Source organism: Panthera tigris, chromosome C2 (assembly GCF_018350195.1).
Source record: "Panthera tigris isolate Pti1 chromosome C2, P.tigris_Pti1_mat1.1, whole genome shotgun sequence".
In the NCBI taxonomy this organism is placed as follows: Eukaryota; Metazoa; Chordata; class Mammalia; order Carnivora; family Felidae; genus Panthera; species Panthera tigris.
In genome coordinates this window covers 60,614,920-60,628,085 of record NC_056668.1, presented here as the reverse complement: position 1 = coordinate 60,628,085, position 13,166 = coordinate 60,614,920, and the positions used below count along the sequence as shown (strand labels likewise).

The 13,166-nt window shown below is 36.4% G+C and overlaps 1 protein-coding gene across 4 annotated transcripts in view; it reads left to right on the top strand.

Moving 5' to 3' along the window:
* ZBTB20 (zinc finger and BTB domain containing 20) overlaps nucleotides 1-13,166 on the top strand; it is a 761,798-nt gene that overhangs the window by 221,370 nt on the left and 527,262 nt on the right. For all 4 annotated transcript variants that reach the window (XM_042998568.1, XM_042998567.1, XM_042998569.1 and 1 more), the window contains exons 7-8: nucleotides 6,742-6,872; nucleotides 8,985-9,057. The gene's annotated coding sequence lies outside the window, so the exon portion shown is untranslated. The remainder of the gene's footprint in view (nucleotides 1-6,741; nucleotides 6,873-8,984; nucleotides 9,058-13,166) is intronic.

Below are 13,166 nucleotides of genomic sequence, written 5' to 3'. Positions count from 1 at the left end.
ATAGTATATTATGCTATATCATCTTTTTTAATTGCTACCTAATATTTTCTTTTATAGATTTAACAAAATGTACTTAACTAGTGCCTAATTTATGGATGTTTGGTTATTTCCAATTTCTTTTCTATTCAAAAATATTACAGTAAACAGCCTTCTACATGTATTTTGTACTCATTTTAATATACATAATATAATCTCCTAGAATATTTGCATAATTCAAATGTTTATGGCTATTAAGAATTTTTCCTCATGAACATTTTTTTTTTGAGTTTATTAATTTGAGAGAGAGAGAGGGAGAGAGAGAGAGAGAGAGACTGTGCATGCAAGTGAGGGAGGGGCAGAGAGAGAGGGAGAGAGAGAGACTCCTAAGTAGACTCTGTCCTGTTAGCACAGAGCTCGATGTGGGGCTTGAAGCCATGAACTGTGAGATCATGACCTGAGCTGAAATCAAGAGTCAGACAGCTTAATTGACTGAGGCACCCAAGTGCCCCCCTCATAAACATTGCTCTAATATATACTTGTAACAGCAGTGTATGAGAATTCCTGCTTTTCCACAACCTCACCAAAACTGAGTTTGAACAACTTTTTTCCAATCTGAAAAGTGAAAATGATATTTTATCATTATTTTGATTTGCTCTTTTAATTTATGAGTTAGATTTAAAAACATTTAAAGTGTTTACTAGTGTTTGTATTTCTTTTCTGTAAATTGGTATTAATTTTTTTTTTTTTACTTTTTCTGTAGAGGTTTTTATAAAATCTTTTATTGATGTGTATAACCGGTGTTTATATTACAGAAAATAACACTTTCTGTAAGGGGTGTTTAAAATATTTTTGTTTTGGGGGCACCTGGGTGGCTCAGTTGGTTAAGCTTCTGACTCTTCATTTCTGCTCAGGTCATGATCTCACGGTTCACAGGTTCCAGCTCCCCATTGGGGCTATCAGTGAGGGCCCACTTGGGATTCTCTCTCCCCTGCTCTCTGCCCCTCCTCCACTCATTCTCCCACGCACGTTCTCTCTCCCTCTCAAAATAAATAAATTAACTTTAAAAAAATAATAAAAATTAAAATATAACATTTTTTTAGTTTTTAATTTGCTGTTTGACTTTTACTATAGACTTTTTCTGTGGCTAGATTTATCAGTCAGTTCCTTTATGGTATAGAAAACTCCTATCAAAAAATTATCCATATTTTTTTCTAGTACCTTGGTGATTTAGTCTCTTTCAATATTTACATCTTTAATTCAACAAAAATTTATTTTTGTGCATTATATGTTTTAAAAATATTTATTAACACTTATTTTGGGGCATTAAAATAAATTTTTATTTCATTATTTGAAATAAAAGAGTCACTTTTTTGTCCCCTGAACTTTTTATAGGAAGTCACTAAAGCACTAAGGCAGAAAAAAAAAGTGCTAGAATAAGAACTAAAATGTCAAAATGGCATATTTTTCTTTTATTTATCAATCACTGATGTCTATTGTTTATGACAGGAAAATCCCGAGAAACTTTTTTACTTGTGAGAATAAATTATTGTATTTTGATAATTCCAGCAATGATTAAATCAGTGAAAGCATCATAGAATAAATCAAACCCCTAGCGAGATACTTTTAACAGTAATTCCAGTTCATATGGTAATGTTAATTTTACTTACTTAAGAGAAGCACTTACTTATCAGTAAGACCTTATAACTGTACAAATAAAATCAAAGTATGAACGTTGTAATTTAAGCAGGATGCAATAGCCAGGTGATAAATAGACATATTTGTACCTTGAAAAGTTCCCTTCCAGTCACCTTCATTACCAAAGGGCATTTACTTCCTTTGCTTTTCTAAAGCTTAAAAAGCAGCTCAAAGACTAGAAGGGGTCTGATGGCTTTCATTTTTGAAAGTTTGTAAGTAAGTAAAGTAAATAATTAAGCTAGAAGAGTGGACTATTTAGCAATAAAAGAATATTACTCAATTTAACAGCTATTCTATTCATGACTGGAATTGACAAGGAGAGACCTAAGGACAGGTGAGATGTGAAATCTAAGTGAGGGAGAGGAATCAGGAAATGTAATTTAACTTTTTTCTACCCTTTATTTTTAATAGAATGTTCATTTTTCTATTGTAAAAGTAAGACATCAGCATTGTAAAACTATTTGGAAAACAAAAAAAGCAGAAAAGAAGACAATAAAATCACCCTTGATATTATGATTGTAACTTAGAAGATCAATCATTATTAACATTTTGATGTGTGTATGTGTGCGTTCAAAAATATAGGATTATACTCTGCGTGATTGTGGATTCTGATTCAACTAGCAATATATTGTGAACATTTGTGTTAATAAATAAATTTTCTGTGGCATGATTTTTTTGTTGATTTTACAGTGTTCCACTCAATGGATGTGTTATAATAATTTAGCCAATCTCTTACTCTTGGACATGCAAGTTGCTTCCAGTTTTTCTCTATTCAAAATAACATATGGGTCACCGAGGTGGCTCAGTCGGTTTAGCATCTGACTTCTGCTCAGGTCATGATCTCACGGTTCATGAGTTCGAGCTCCGCATTGGGTTCTGTGCTGATAGCTTGGAGCCTGGAGCCTGCTTCGGATTCTGTGTCTCCCTCTTTCTCTGCCTCTCTCCTGCTCACTGTCTCTGTCTCTCCCTGTCTCAAAAATAAATTAACATTAAAAAAATTAAAAAATATAACATATGATGAATGTTGTTATGTACACATTTTTATGAACATCCCCGATTATGTCCTTTGGATAAATTACTATAAGCAGAATAGAGTCACAGATATATGCGTTTTTCAAGCTTTTGACGCATTTAGCTATACCACTTACCTGTTGTTGCGGCTTGGTCAGCAGTCTTTGCAAGTGTCTGCTCATATCTTAATCAGTTCTTGATATGTAACTTTATATGGCTCAAAGAAAAACTATCAGTGGTCTCAGAAGGATGAGTACAGAGGGGTAGAGGAGGTCAACCAGAGTTAAGTGACGTTTTTGTCTAGGAGATGTTGCAGGCTGCCACAGGCTATGGAGAGTAGCTCCAAAATGAACTTGCATTTTCAGAAGCAGTTCAGACTCTGAATGTTAACTTGGCACAGTTGAAATGTCCCTATTTGCTTTGAGGCAATGGCTTGACCCCTCAGGCACACCCCATGTATTCAGTGATTGAGACCACTTACTCGTACTAATCATTGCACACAGAAAATACATAAAAGATTTGTATTCATCACTCAATATATTTTGCTCCTCAAGAGTCATGAAACATTCAGGGTATATTAACTGGCAAATGCACACCTGGAGTATGTTACTTAGCTTTAGAAACTGCTAATTTAAAAAAATCAAATATTTAATTTTGAGGAAAAAAATCAGTTTTGGATTTTGAGCATATATATCATCTTTCATTTTGGCCCAATTAACCCAGCAGGTGTGTGCAAATTAGGTCACTACTTTGTCACCGTGGTAACATGCTTTGGGGAGGTGGATCTTAACCACCTCCAACACAGGTGATGTTGGCTGAGTTAGTATTAGGAGATGCTTTACAAACAAACAAGGCAGAATTTAATCTGTCAGAGTGTAGAAAATAGGTCTGATGCTGGGTGTCAACAGATAATATTCTGTGACATGAAAAATAAGTACAACCTCAAATTTATATCAACAGGAGATAGCTAATGAGCCTTAGAAACAGAACTTACACGTAAAACTTACTGACAGTCATGAGGTGATTGCCTCAATCTGTCATGGAGCATGGGGTATGGGGGTCAGGGTCAGGTTCCCTGGAATTTAAGGATTTTTCGAGCTAAGTCATGGTTTTCAGCGGATCAACTCCTTCCTTTCCCCTCATTATAGGGACTAGAATCTAGTCAGTACCTAGGGGTTTTTAAAAGGACAGCGTCTCATCATTTCTTTTAAGTGCTATTTTGGATCATTATTTGGAATTGCTTATGGGTTAGGAAGTTGGCAGACTTGGTCTACGCCAGCACTCCAGCATTAATACAAGTCTCTAACTCAGGCTTCTTCTCACCAGGTGGAAAAATCAGACATGCTTCAAGATCGCTGGTAGAGATTGTGCAATCTGTTTGGCTGCTGAAGGTTCCAAATCATGTGGGCATTCTGCAGCCCCACAGAGTGGTAGAATTTCTTCACTTATCACTGACAAGTTCACACCTCTTTTGGTCATTAAAATTGTAAATCTGCATTATCAGATGCAGAAAACAGGCCAAACTAATGATATTAAATGCATTTCCAAGAAAATGCATCTTCCATGACCTCTTTTAGCACCCACTTATGGATTATATTTTCATTGAGCCTGTGGGGCCAATTCATATGCGGCTTTATGTTTTTTGGTTTGTCCTATATTGCCTTATATCTGTATCATTTGTTATAATTTTAAAGTATTTTTGTATACCATATTTCATTTTTTGTGGTATTTTACACATGGCATTTCAGAAACTCAAATCCCTCTAGTGTTTATTTTCAGTTGGTTGTGACCGCAGCTTTATTACTTATTTCATGTGTTTTCAATAGTTAATATTTACAAAACACTGAACAAACTCTTCAAGATTGCTTTCTATAATCTCCCTTTCCATGCGTCAAAGATGAGAGGTACAGAGAAGAGTCATAGTGACTTACCCTGTGTCACAGAGTGTATGAATTCACTTTCAAAGGAGGATCAAGGACCCCTGGTTTCCAGTTCTTTTTTTTTTTTTTTTTTCTTTCTTTTTTTTTTCTTTTCTTCTCTTATTCAAATCTCTCAGTAGTCTTCCGGGTTTGGAGACTTACAAAAATGGTGCCATTGCAAAGTGGAGAGCAGTTGACTCAACTCTTTATCTCTCACTTCTCCTTCAGCATATATTCTCTCCCTATATTCAGGTCTTCCTTTCCCATCTACTCCCCAGTGGATGCTGAAAAACATTTCTTTTGAAGAGTTGGTTCATAACGTACAGAAAGCCCTGAAGTCTCAGTAAAATCTGTTCTTACTAAGGGTAAGGGTAGGCATTTTTCACTGGTGAACAGCATGTCATATCTACCCTGACGGTTAGTGGAACAAGGCCTGTGGCAGCACAAATTAGCATCGGAACAGAGCTTTATCACAGTGGAATCCCAGGTGGATTTAGGAATAAGACTCTAAACAAAAATATGTGGAGGGATTGAATCCATCAAATCTAATAAAGGAAATTATAGTAGATTCAGGGAACTTGGACCCCTGAATTGTAGTAACCAAGCTGGGGAAGAAATGGGCAGTTAAACAAAGTAGTGCTGTATCTTTCATTGTTTGATGAAATAATTTTTGCCCCTTTTAACTGGTATGTTGAAAAAAAAAGCCTGGTATATTTGAAACAAAGAGCTTACACAGTCACTGAGCTGGTTGGTTTTTATACCTTCCTTTACTGAGTATTGTCCTTCAGTACAATACAGAGCCATTTCTTTGTTCTCACAAGCTAGCAGTTAAATTGTATGTAAATGTATGCAAATTAGATGCTGTCTAATAAAGAGAGTCATTAGATGGAAGAAATATTTAGTTTAGAAAAAAAAAGCAGGTGTATTGTGTAAAAGAAAATGTAAGGCTACAAAAAAGCCCAAACTTCTGTGGACAGTTATAGAAAAAAATTATTAAAATAGATTTTTAAAAGACTTACGTCTTCCTGACCTTTCCTTTGTGCTTATATATATGTGTGTGTTTTTTAAATATTTACATATAAAACTAGGGGATTGGCTTCCTTCCCAGAATTACTGGAAGCACCTTCACCAGGAACATTTGGACTTGAATAATCTCCACAGCAGCATTTTCTTTCTTGAATTAAATGAATTGTAAAATGGATGATTGGCTCAGGAACACTGACTGCTTTTGTGGGTTCCTTTCCTTTAGGTTGAGAGGCTTATGGCTCCATGGTGGGTAGCTTGCAACTGATGATCTTGGCTACTTTAAGGTTCCCCTTCCAAGCTAGTCCACCCCAGCCTTATAAAAGCTACTGTAGGCTCCTTAAAAGATACGTAGACTATAAACTTCTTTAGAGGAACCAACAGTTCTTTTTGAGTTTGATCAATGCTATATTGAATGTTTAGCACAATACTTAGCACTTACTAAGCACTCACATTTATTTTTGAAAGACTAAATGAATGATTGAGTAAATAAAAAAAAAGTAATTTGACATATGTTAAACATTTTAATGGCCAATAAAGTGGTTATGGGTATGTCAAATACCTTTGTAGTCCCCAGCAAACAGTTAGTAAAGCAATTGCCCAGATTTGCATACAGCAGTTACAGGTTAAGCACACAGTGAAATACATACTTTACTGTCTAGTTTCCTCAAGCCCACAGTAACAAATGTGTCAAGTGCTTACCATGTCCATCACTCATTGTGGCAGCTGTTGTGGGGGGCAAAGATGAAAAGCCAGAGTGGTTTCTCTCTGGGAGCTCCTAGTGTTCCAGAGGAATCAGACACATACCACCTACTTAAAACATAGCAAACCATACACAGTAGAGTTACAGCTAAAATATTATGGGAGCACCAGAAAAAGAGAGAGAGAGAGAGAGAGAGAGAGAGAGAGAAATTCTGACTGAAGAGTATCTGAGATGGTTTCCTAGATTCCTGGAGGAAAGTGGGATGGAAGGAATGAATCCTTTGAAGGTCACCAGGAGCAGATGGTTGGCCATGGTTGGTAGAGAAAAGGCAAGTTGCAGAATTCTCTAAGTTGCAGTACCAAGTTAATACAAACATACTAGATTTTCTTCTATTCTCTTATGCATTTCCAGCAACAGCTTGATTTTAACCTCTGTAGAAACACAAATGAGAGAGCTGTGTAACGGATACATGAATGACGAAAGCTAAATTATAACTCCAAATCAAAATTCTAATCACATTCAGCTACTGAATAGGAAATAAGGTAAAGTATGCAAAAAGTTTTGTAACTTTTTAATTCTAAGGCATTAAATATATAAAATTATATTATTGTTCATAATGTTTAAGATTGTCCATGGTATGAAATAAAATTTAGGGGATAAGAGGTTTAGAGACCTAGAATTGGGGAATCTCATGTATAGGTAGTGCCTTACAGTTTACAAAGTACCTTCCTAAATTACTGTTTTATTTTATTATCACAGCAACTTTTGAGGTTTCAGAACTGGCCTTATTATTTCCATTTCACAGGTGAGGGAACTGAACTACTGAGAAGTTAAGTGACTTAGCTGAGGTCACAGGGTAAATATCAGAGCCAGGTTTTCCTGAAAGGCTGTCCAATTCTTTTCATATACCTCATTAAAACCCAGAAACAATGCATAGGATAGTTCTATAGCTACATAAGAAGCATACATCCTGGGGGTGCCTGGGTAGCTCAGTCAGTTGAGCATCCAACTTCTGGTTTCAGCTCAGGTCATGATGTCATGGTTCATGTGATTGAGCCCCGCATCAGGCTCCATGCTGACAGTGCAGAGCCTGCTTGGGATTCTCTCTCTCTCTCTCTCTCTCTCTCTCTCAAAATAAATAAACTAAAAAAAAATTAAAAAAAGAAAGAAGCATACATCCTTGTTCTAATTTGATTCCAAACATTTTTTATCTATTTGGTTTTATAGCCACCTGTTGTCCATTTTGATATGGGTAAAATATGCAAGGCTGAAACTGAGGAATGCACACATGGGCAAGAATGGTTATTTTGATAACTGATATGGATATTAAAATCATGATGGGTCTATGGATTGAAAGCATTTTAATGTATTTTTCTTGACTTTTGAGTAAAAGAAAAGATTTCCATGTGAAGGTGCAAAATATGCCCTACCGAACTCATCTTGGAGGTAACCAAAGGGCTGTGGGACTAACAGCTTTTGATATTACTTAGTGCTTATTATTGTTATTATTATTATTTCTTTTTAATTATGCAAAGTGCTAATCAGTTTGATTATGCACAGTGCTAATCAGGTTAATTATGCAAAGTGCTAATCAGTTCTTCTTGAAGCACACGAGGAGAGCAGAGGTGCTGGCGGTGAATGGCGTTGGTTGATGGGGTAGTCACGGCAGTCATTCCTTATTAAGATAGGAGTAGACAAGATAGCAAGGGGATTTTTCCATAAAAATAAGGAGGAAAGGAGAGAGAACTATGAGCACACGAAAGACTGCGGTTTTGGCAGGACGGTGCTTACGCATCGAAAGCTGTTTTTCCCCCTGTTGCGTAGTTTGGTTGGATAGTCTCTGCTATATTTTGAAGGCACTCATTTGAAGCCAAAAAGACTGCAGAGGGAAAGAAACAGAGTATTGTATAGCTAGACAAGTTGTCAAAACAACTTATTGTAGTTGGCAAGCACCAATTCCTGGGAGGACAGTAGAGGAAGTAGAATCTAATAGACCTATACATGAAAGAGGACATCAATAAAGAGAATTGAACAATTAAAGGAGTGCCATTCTGATAAAATAAACAGGGCCATCTCACCACCACATTGTTAGTGGGATGGCCGTCTGTGTAGCATATTTCCTGAGATGAACTGAGGGCTTCTTGGTGCTGGCAGTGGTCTCTACTGAGGGTGGTGATGACGAATATGACAATAAGAGTTTTATGTAATAGCTCCTAGTTGGATCAGCCTTGTTGCTGCAGAAATCAAAGTGAATTTTAATATTAACTTGCAGGTCTGTGCTTATTAAGCTGGGTGACTTCCTGTGAAGATGAGTTTATAGCAATATGTTCATATGTTTTTATAGAACAATGACCATGGAGCTCCCCTAGGAAAGCCCTTTTTATTCACTCCTCCTGTTCTATTCTGTGGTTTGATAAGCTATCAGTGAAATGCTGCGATACCCACTTGTTTGAATGTATTCAAAGAGCAGAAAGCATTTCAGGATTACTAAGTGAATATTCATTTTTTTTTTTAAAGAAATATGTTCGGTCCATGTGACTTTTCCTTTACTCTGGAATTTGAGCAGGAGATTTAGAAGTCATTTATAAAAGGGAGGGTCTGCTTCCCCCTTTACAACCTGATAAACCAAGTATTTATTTACTTTTCCTTTTCAGGCCTCTGCCTAAGTACAGCTCATCTTCACAAATGCCTGTAGTGAGCTTGATTTCTGGAAATGTCCAAATAATGGTAAGACTCCTACAGAGGCAAAGTCATGGGTGATATCTTCAGAGTAGGACATATTAATGAGGGATTTGTCCAGACAGCACTGGTATTGGAATAAAGACAGGCCTTCAGTTTTCATTTTTATTTTAACAGGACCAATTTCATTTTAAAATATGAAGAGAATGTCATAAATCTTTGGTTTCCAAGGAGAGTCTGGAAAGGAATAGATTGTTAGAGGACAGCGCCCACAAATTGAGAAAGCCTGTTGGGGGCCCTTTGAGAATTTGGCTGGAAAATTCTGTTATAAGCAGTCCTTCTGCTCAGCTTCATGGGAACATGGTTTTAGAAATGAAACATTGCTTCTGTGTTCCCCATCCCCCCCAAAACTAAGATTAAGATGAAATGTTCATATTACCACTTTATCAAAAGTATTTTGAGTTATTTCTTGATAAGTCTAAAAAATTCCCAATGATTCTACCCAAAGGATACCTTGCCAGTTCCACTCATTGACAGTATACTAAACTTGATTTCTGATGAAGTCATTTTAAAGCAGAGACCTTGCTATGTAAGGCATTTTAAGAGGTTGCTGGAAGGTTTCAAGGAGAAAATGATATGAACCAAATGGCAAACAAAAATTAATTTAGCTAATATGTCCAAACTTCTGATTAATTACACACTTGCAGCCACATCACACACACTCCCACACACAGACCCACTCATCCCTTTATGAAACTACTACTATTTTATAAAATGTGTATTATGTGCCAGTAACAGTACCATTTACCATCCTGAATAATGGAGATGCAATTATTCAAAAAGAAACAAGTGCCCAGCATTATGGAGCTCACCCACACAGGACAAGATGGTATTTTTCTCATGATCTGCACGCTTAAGAACACAGAGTTTGTACTTTATTCCTTCTCAAAACTTTTCTCCTTAGTAATCTATATAATTCAATTAGCTAGCACTAGTATCTTTATATTTGCTAAATAAGAAGTTGTACTAGATGGTTTCCCAGGTATCTTCATTTCAGATATGCTGTGCTAGAGTTATTTAGATAATCTGATTATACTATAAAATGAATTTATTCTCTATTAATGATGTGAAGAGCTTTAGGTTCATACACAGTCTCTCTTAGACTTTGATCTTTGAGAAAATAAGGTAATTTTTGACTAATTCTGTGGACACAGCTTCCTTGGATTTAGGTCAAAATTGAATATATAAAGGGTGGACTTTGGAATCCACCGTTACTGAGTTTGAATCCTGGCTCTTTCAGTTACTAGCTGAGCAAGTCATAACTGCTTTGAGCCTCTGTTTCCTCATAGTTCCTATTTCACAGGGTGGTTATGAGTATTAGTTGAAATAAACTATATAAATCACTGAAGTCAATGCCCAGCGGCACCCTGGAACATAGCTTTGCTCCATAGTCAGTCCCTTTTTCATTTCTGGCAACTGTAGCCTTTCTGGCTCTTGCTACCAAAAATATCTTGCTTCCTTTCCCCAAGCTGCTTTTTCTTGCATTAAGCCTGTACTTCAATTAACTTTGTATTTTTTTCTCCCATTACATCTTTATAGTTTATTTCTCCTTGCTCTCCTTCTTATGTACGTTGACTACTTGCCTGCTTTTTCTGAGTCAATTTTGGGGTACTTGTGTTTACCATATGTAATATAGCCTTGATTACACCAAAAAATATGTGCAACTGTAACTCAAGTCAATTATACAGAAATATGCTGTTTAAGTCAGAGCTGGACTATAATTGTTTATGTTTTCGATTTCCTGACCATACTGGAAACTTCTTGAGGGCAAGGATAGTGTCTTTAATTCTTGTATTCCCAATATTTATCATGTGCTCTACCAAGAGGAATCTCACAAGCTAACAAGGGGCAAGAGTTTTAAAACAGTAACACATATGATCTACGAGTAGGAAAAGTGTTGAGGAAGAGAAGATGTTGAGGCTTCATGTAGTAGATACTGGGAAGGCTTCCAAGAACAAATAATGTCTAAGTTTGCCCTTTAAAAAAAAAGTTCTTATTTTCTTTTCCTGGAGGAAAGAGGGAAGAAAAATAAATTTTATGCAGGAATAAGAGCTTATGTGTACAAACAGTTGATTGGTGGCAGGAAAGCAGGGGATCAGGTGACAGAAAGGAAGTCTAGAAAGTTAAATTGGGAATGTATTATGAAGGGCCTACAAGCTGTTTAATGTTTTGTGTGAATAATCTTCACTTTCCAACATGAATGTATTTTTGTGTTCAAGAGAACACTATGTCACAAGAATACGGACAGTAGCTTTTTTATGTGTGAAAAAAGAAATGGTGAGATTTAGCAATCAATGAATGCAAGGAAAAAACAATGAGGGATCATGTCAGAAAGAAGGTCTGAATCCAAGTCCAAGCTGGATTCCATACTTGCTTTATGACCTTAAATAATTCACTTCATCTTCCTGAACCATGTATCCTTTAACATCACTTTCTACCTCTCATTTAAATGTATATGAGTTTAAGTCACTTCTATTGATTATAATTAAAGAGGGCTCCTACTTTGGATGGTTTGGATCTCATGATTTGAAGACGATGGTCTTGTTTAATGAGAAAAATGAATTTTGTACTAGTAGCACATGTAACGTTAAGCCAGAGGTAAGATATTTGGGAAGGAAAGGAAAATGAATAAGAACAATATTGTTCTGACCAGAAGAAGGTGAAAAGGTCTTCTAAAAATAAAAATAAAATGATGGCTATCAGAAGACTGTAAGAAGGCGGAGATACTGAAAAATCGGTTTAATGGATTTTTACATTTGGGGTGTAGATGTAGACCCATAGACCTGATGAAAAAAAGAGGCCAGGGAGTAACCTACCTTCCCTACCCTGTGTGTTGAAAGTTAACTATCTATGACTGATAACTAACCAAAATATGACATGGGAGATGCGATGTGCAGAGGATTTAATAAGAGGATAGCAGCAAGTGGTTTACAAAATTTGAGGCCTGCATATTTTCATATGAGTGCTCATATCCCTTGACTTTCTTCTATCACAGAAGAAAATTCTTCTCAGTTCCCCTCCTTCCCTTCCTTTTAAGAATTCTGTTCATGCTGGTGAAGTGTCAGGACTTTGGTAATGTAGAACCAGGGGAATGGAAAACAACCGGAAAAGTGACCTTGGCTGCGGGAGGGGCAGATGACTTACCGAGTGGCAAGAGTTTACTAGAATAAGAGGAAAAGAACAGAGATGGGAAGAACAATGGGAAGAAGAAAGGAGTGGGGGATACTTGTGAGGAAAAGACAGGATGAGGAGAGATCGGTGCTGGAGGTGAAAATGAGAGAGATTCTAGGGCACTGTTTCTGTCCATATTCAATGTGGCTAAGACAAAGAGGAGGGGTTCTTCTCTCCCTCTTTTTGGTGTGTTTTGTTTTGTTTTGTTTTGAGAAACTAAACAAAATGGGCTGGTTTTTTTTTTTTTTTCTTTTGTTTGTTTTGTTTTTTAGTGTGTTTCTCTCCTTGGCAGCTTTTTTTTTTTTTAATCAAAATTAGGTAAAACATCGCCACTATTTTGTTCTCACATTTCCACCTCCATCACCAACACAACACAGTGAAGAAGTGAGGCTCAGAATTATTCCAGTGTTCAGGAATCTGTGGGCTTCTGTGATTTATGCTCTGTTTATCAGTTGTTCTTGATGTTAAGTTTAACACCAGAAAAATACAAGAGAGGAAGGATGATGGCCGACTAGTATGTGATCCATATCAGATGGCAGTTCCCTCAAGATGGCCTGATTTCTAGTACATTTCACCTACATGCTGCTCTTAATTCATGTTTTTTTACTTGTGAGGGGTCAGCTCTGCAAAGCAATTTCATATTAACCACAGCAAATTCATGCTTAGGTTCAGAGGAAAAAACTTTTTATTTCAGGCGCTATTATGTTTTGGAATAATCTTTGGAGGATGAGAGGTAATTAATCAAGATTCCTATAAGAAATGATAGTAAGTAAACATTATCTGATAAAACGCTGTTAGTTGTCGTTGTTATTTAGGAATTAGTTATAGTTCAACCAGCGTAACTGTTGTGTCAAGAAATCATTCTCTGTAAGATTGACTACTGACATATGTGGACATACCTCAGTTGATGTGTCTGGGAACTTGGT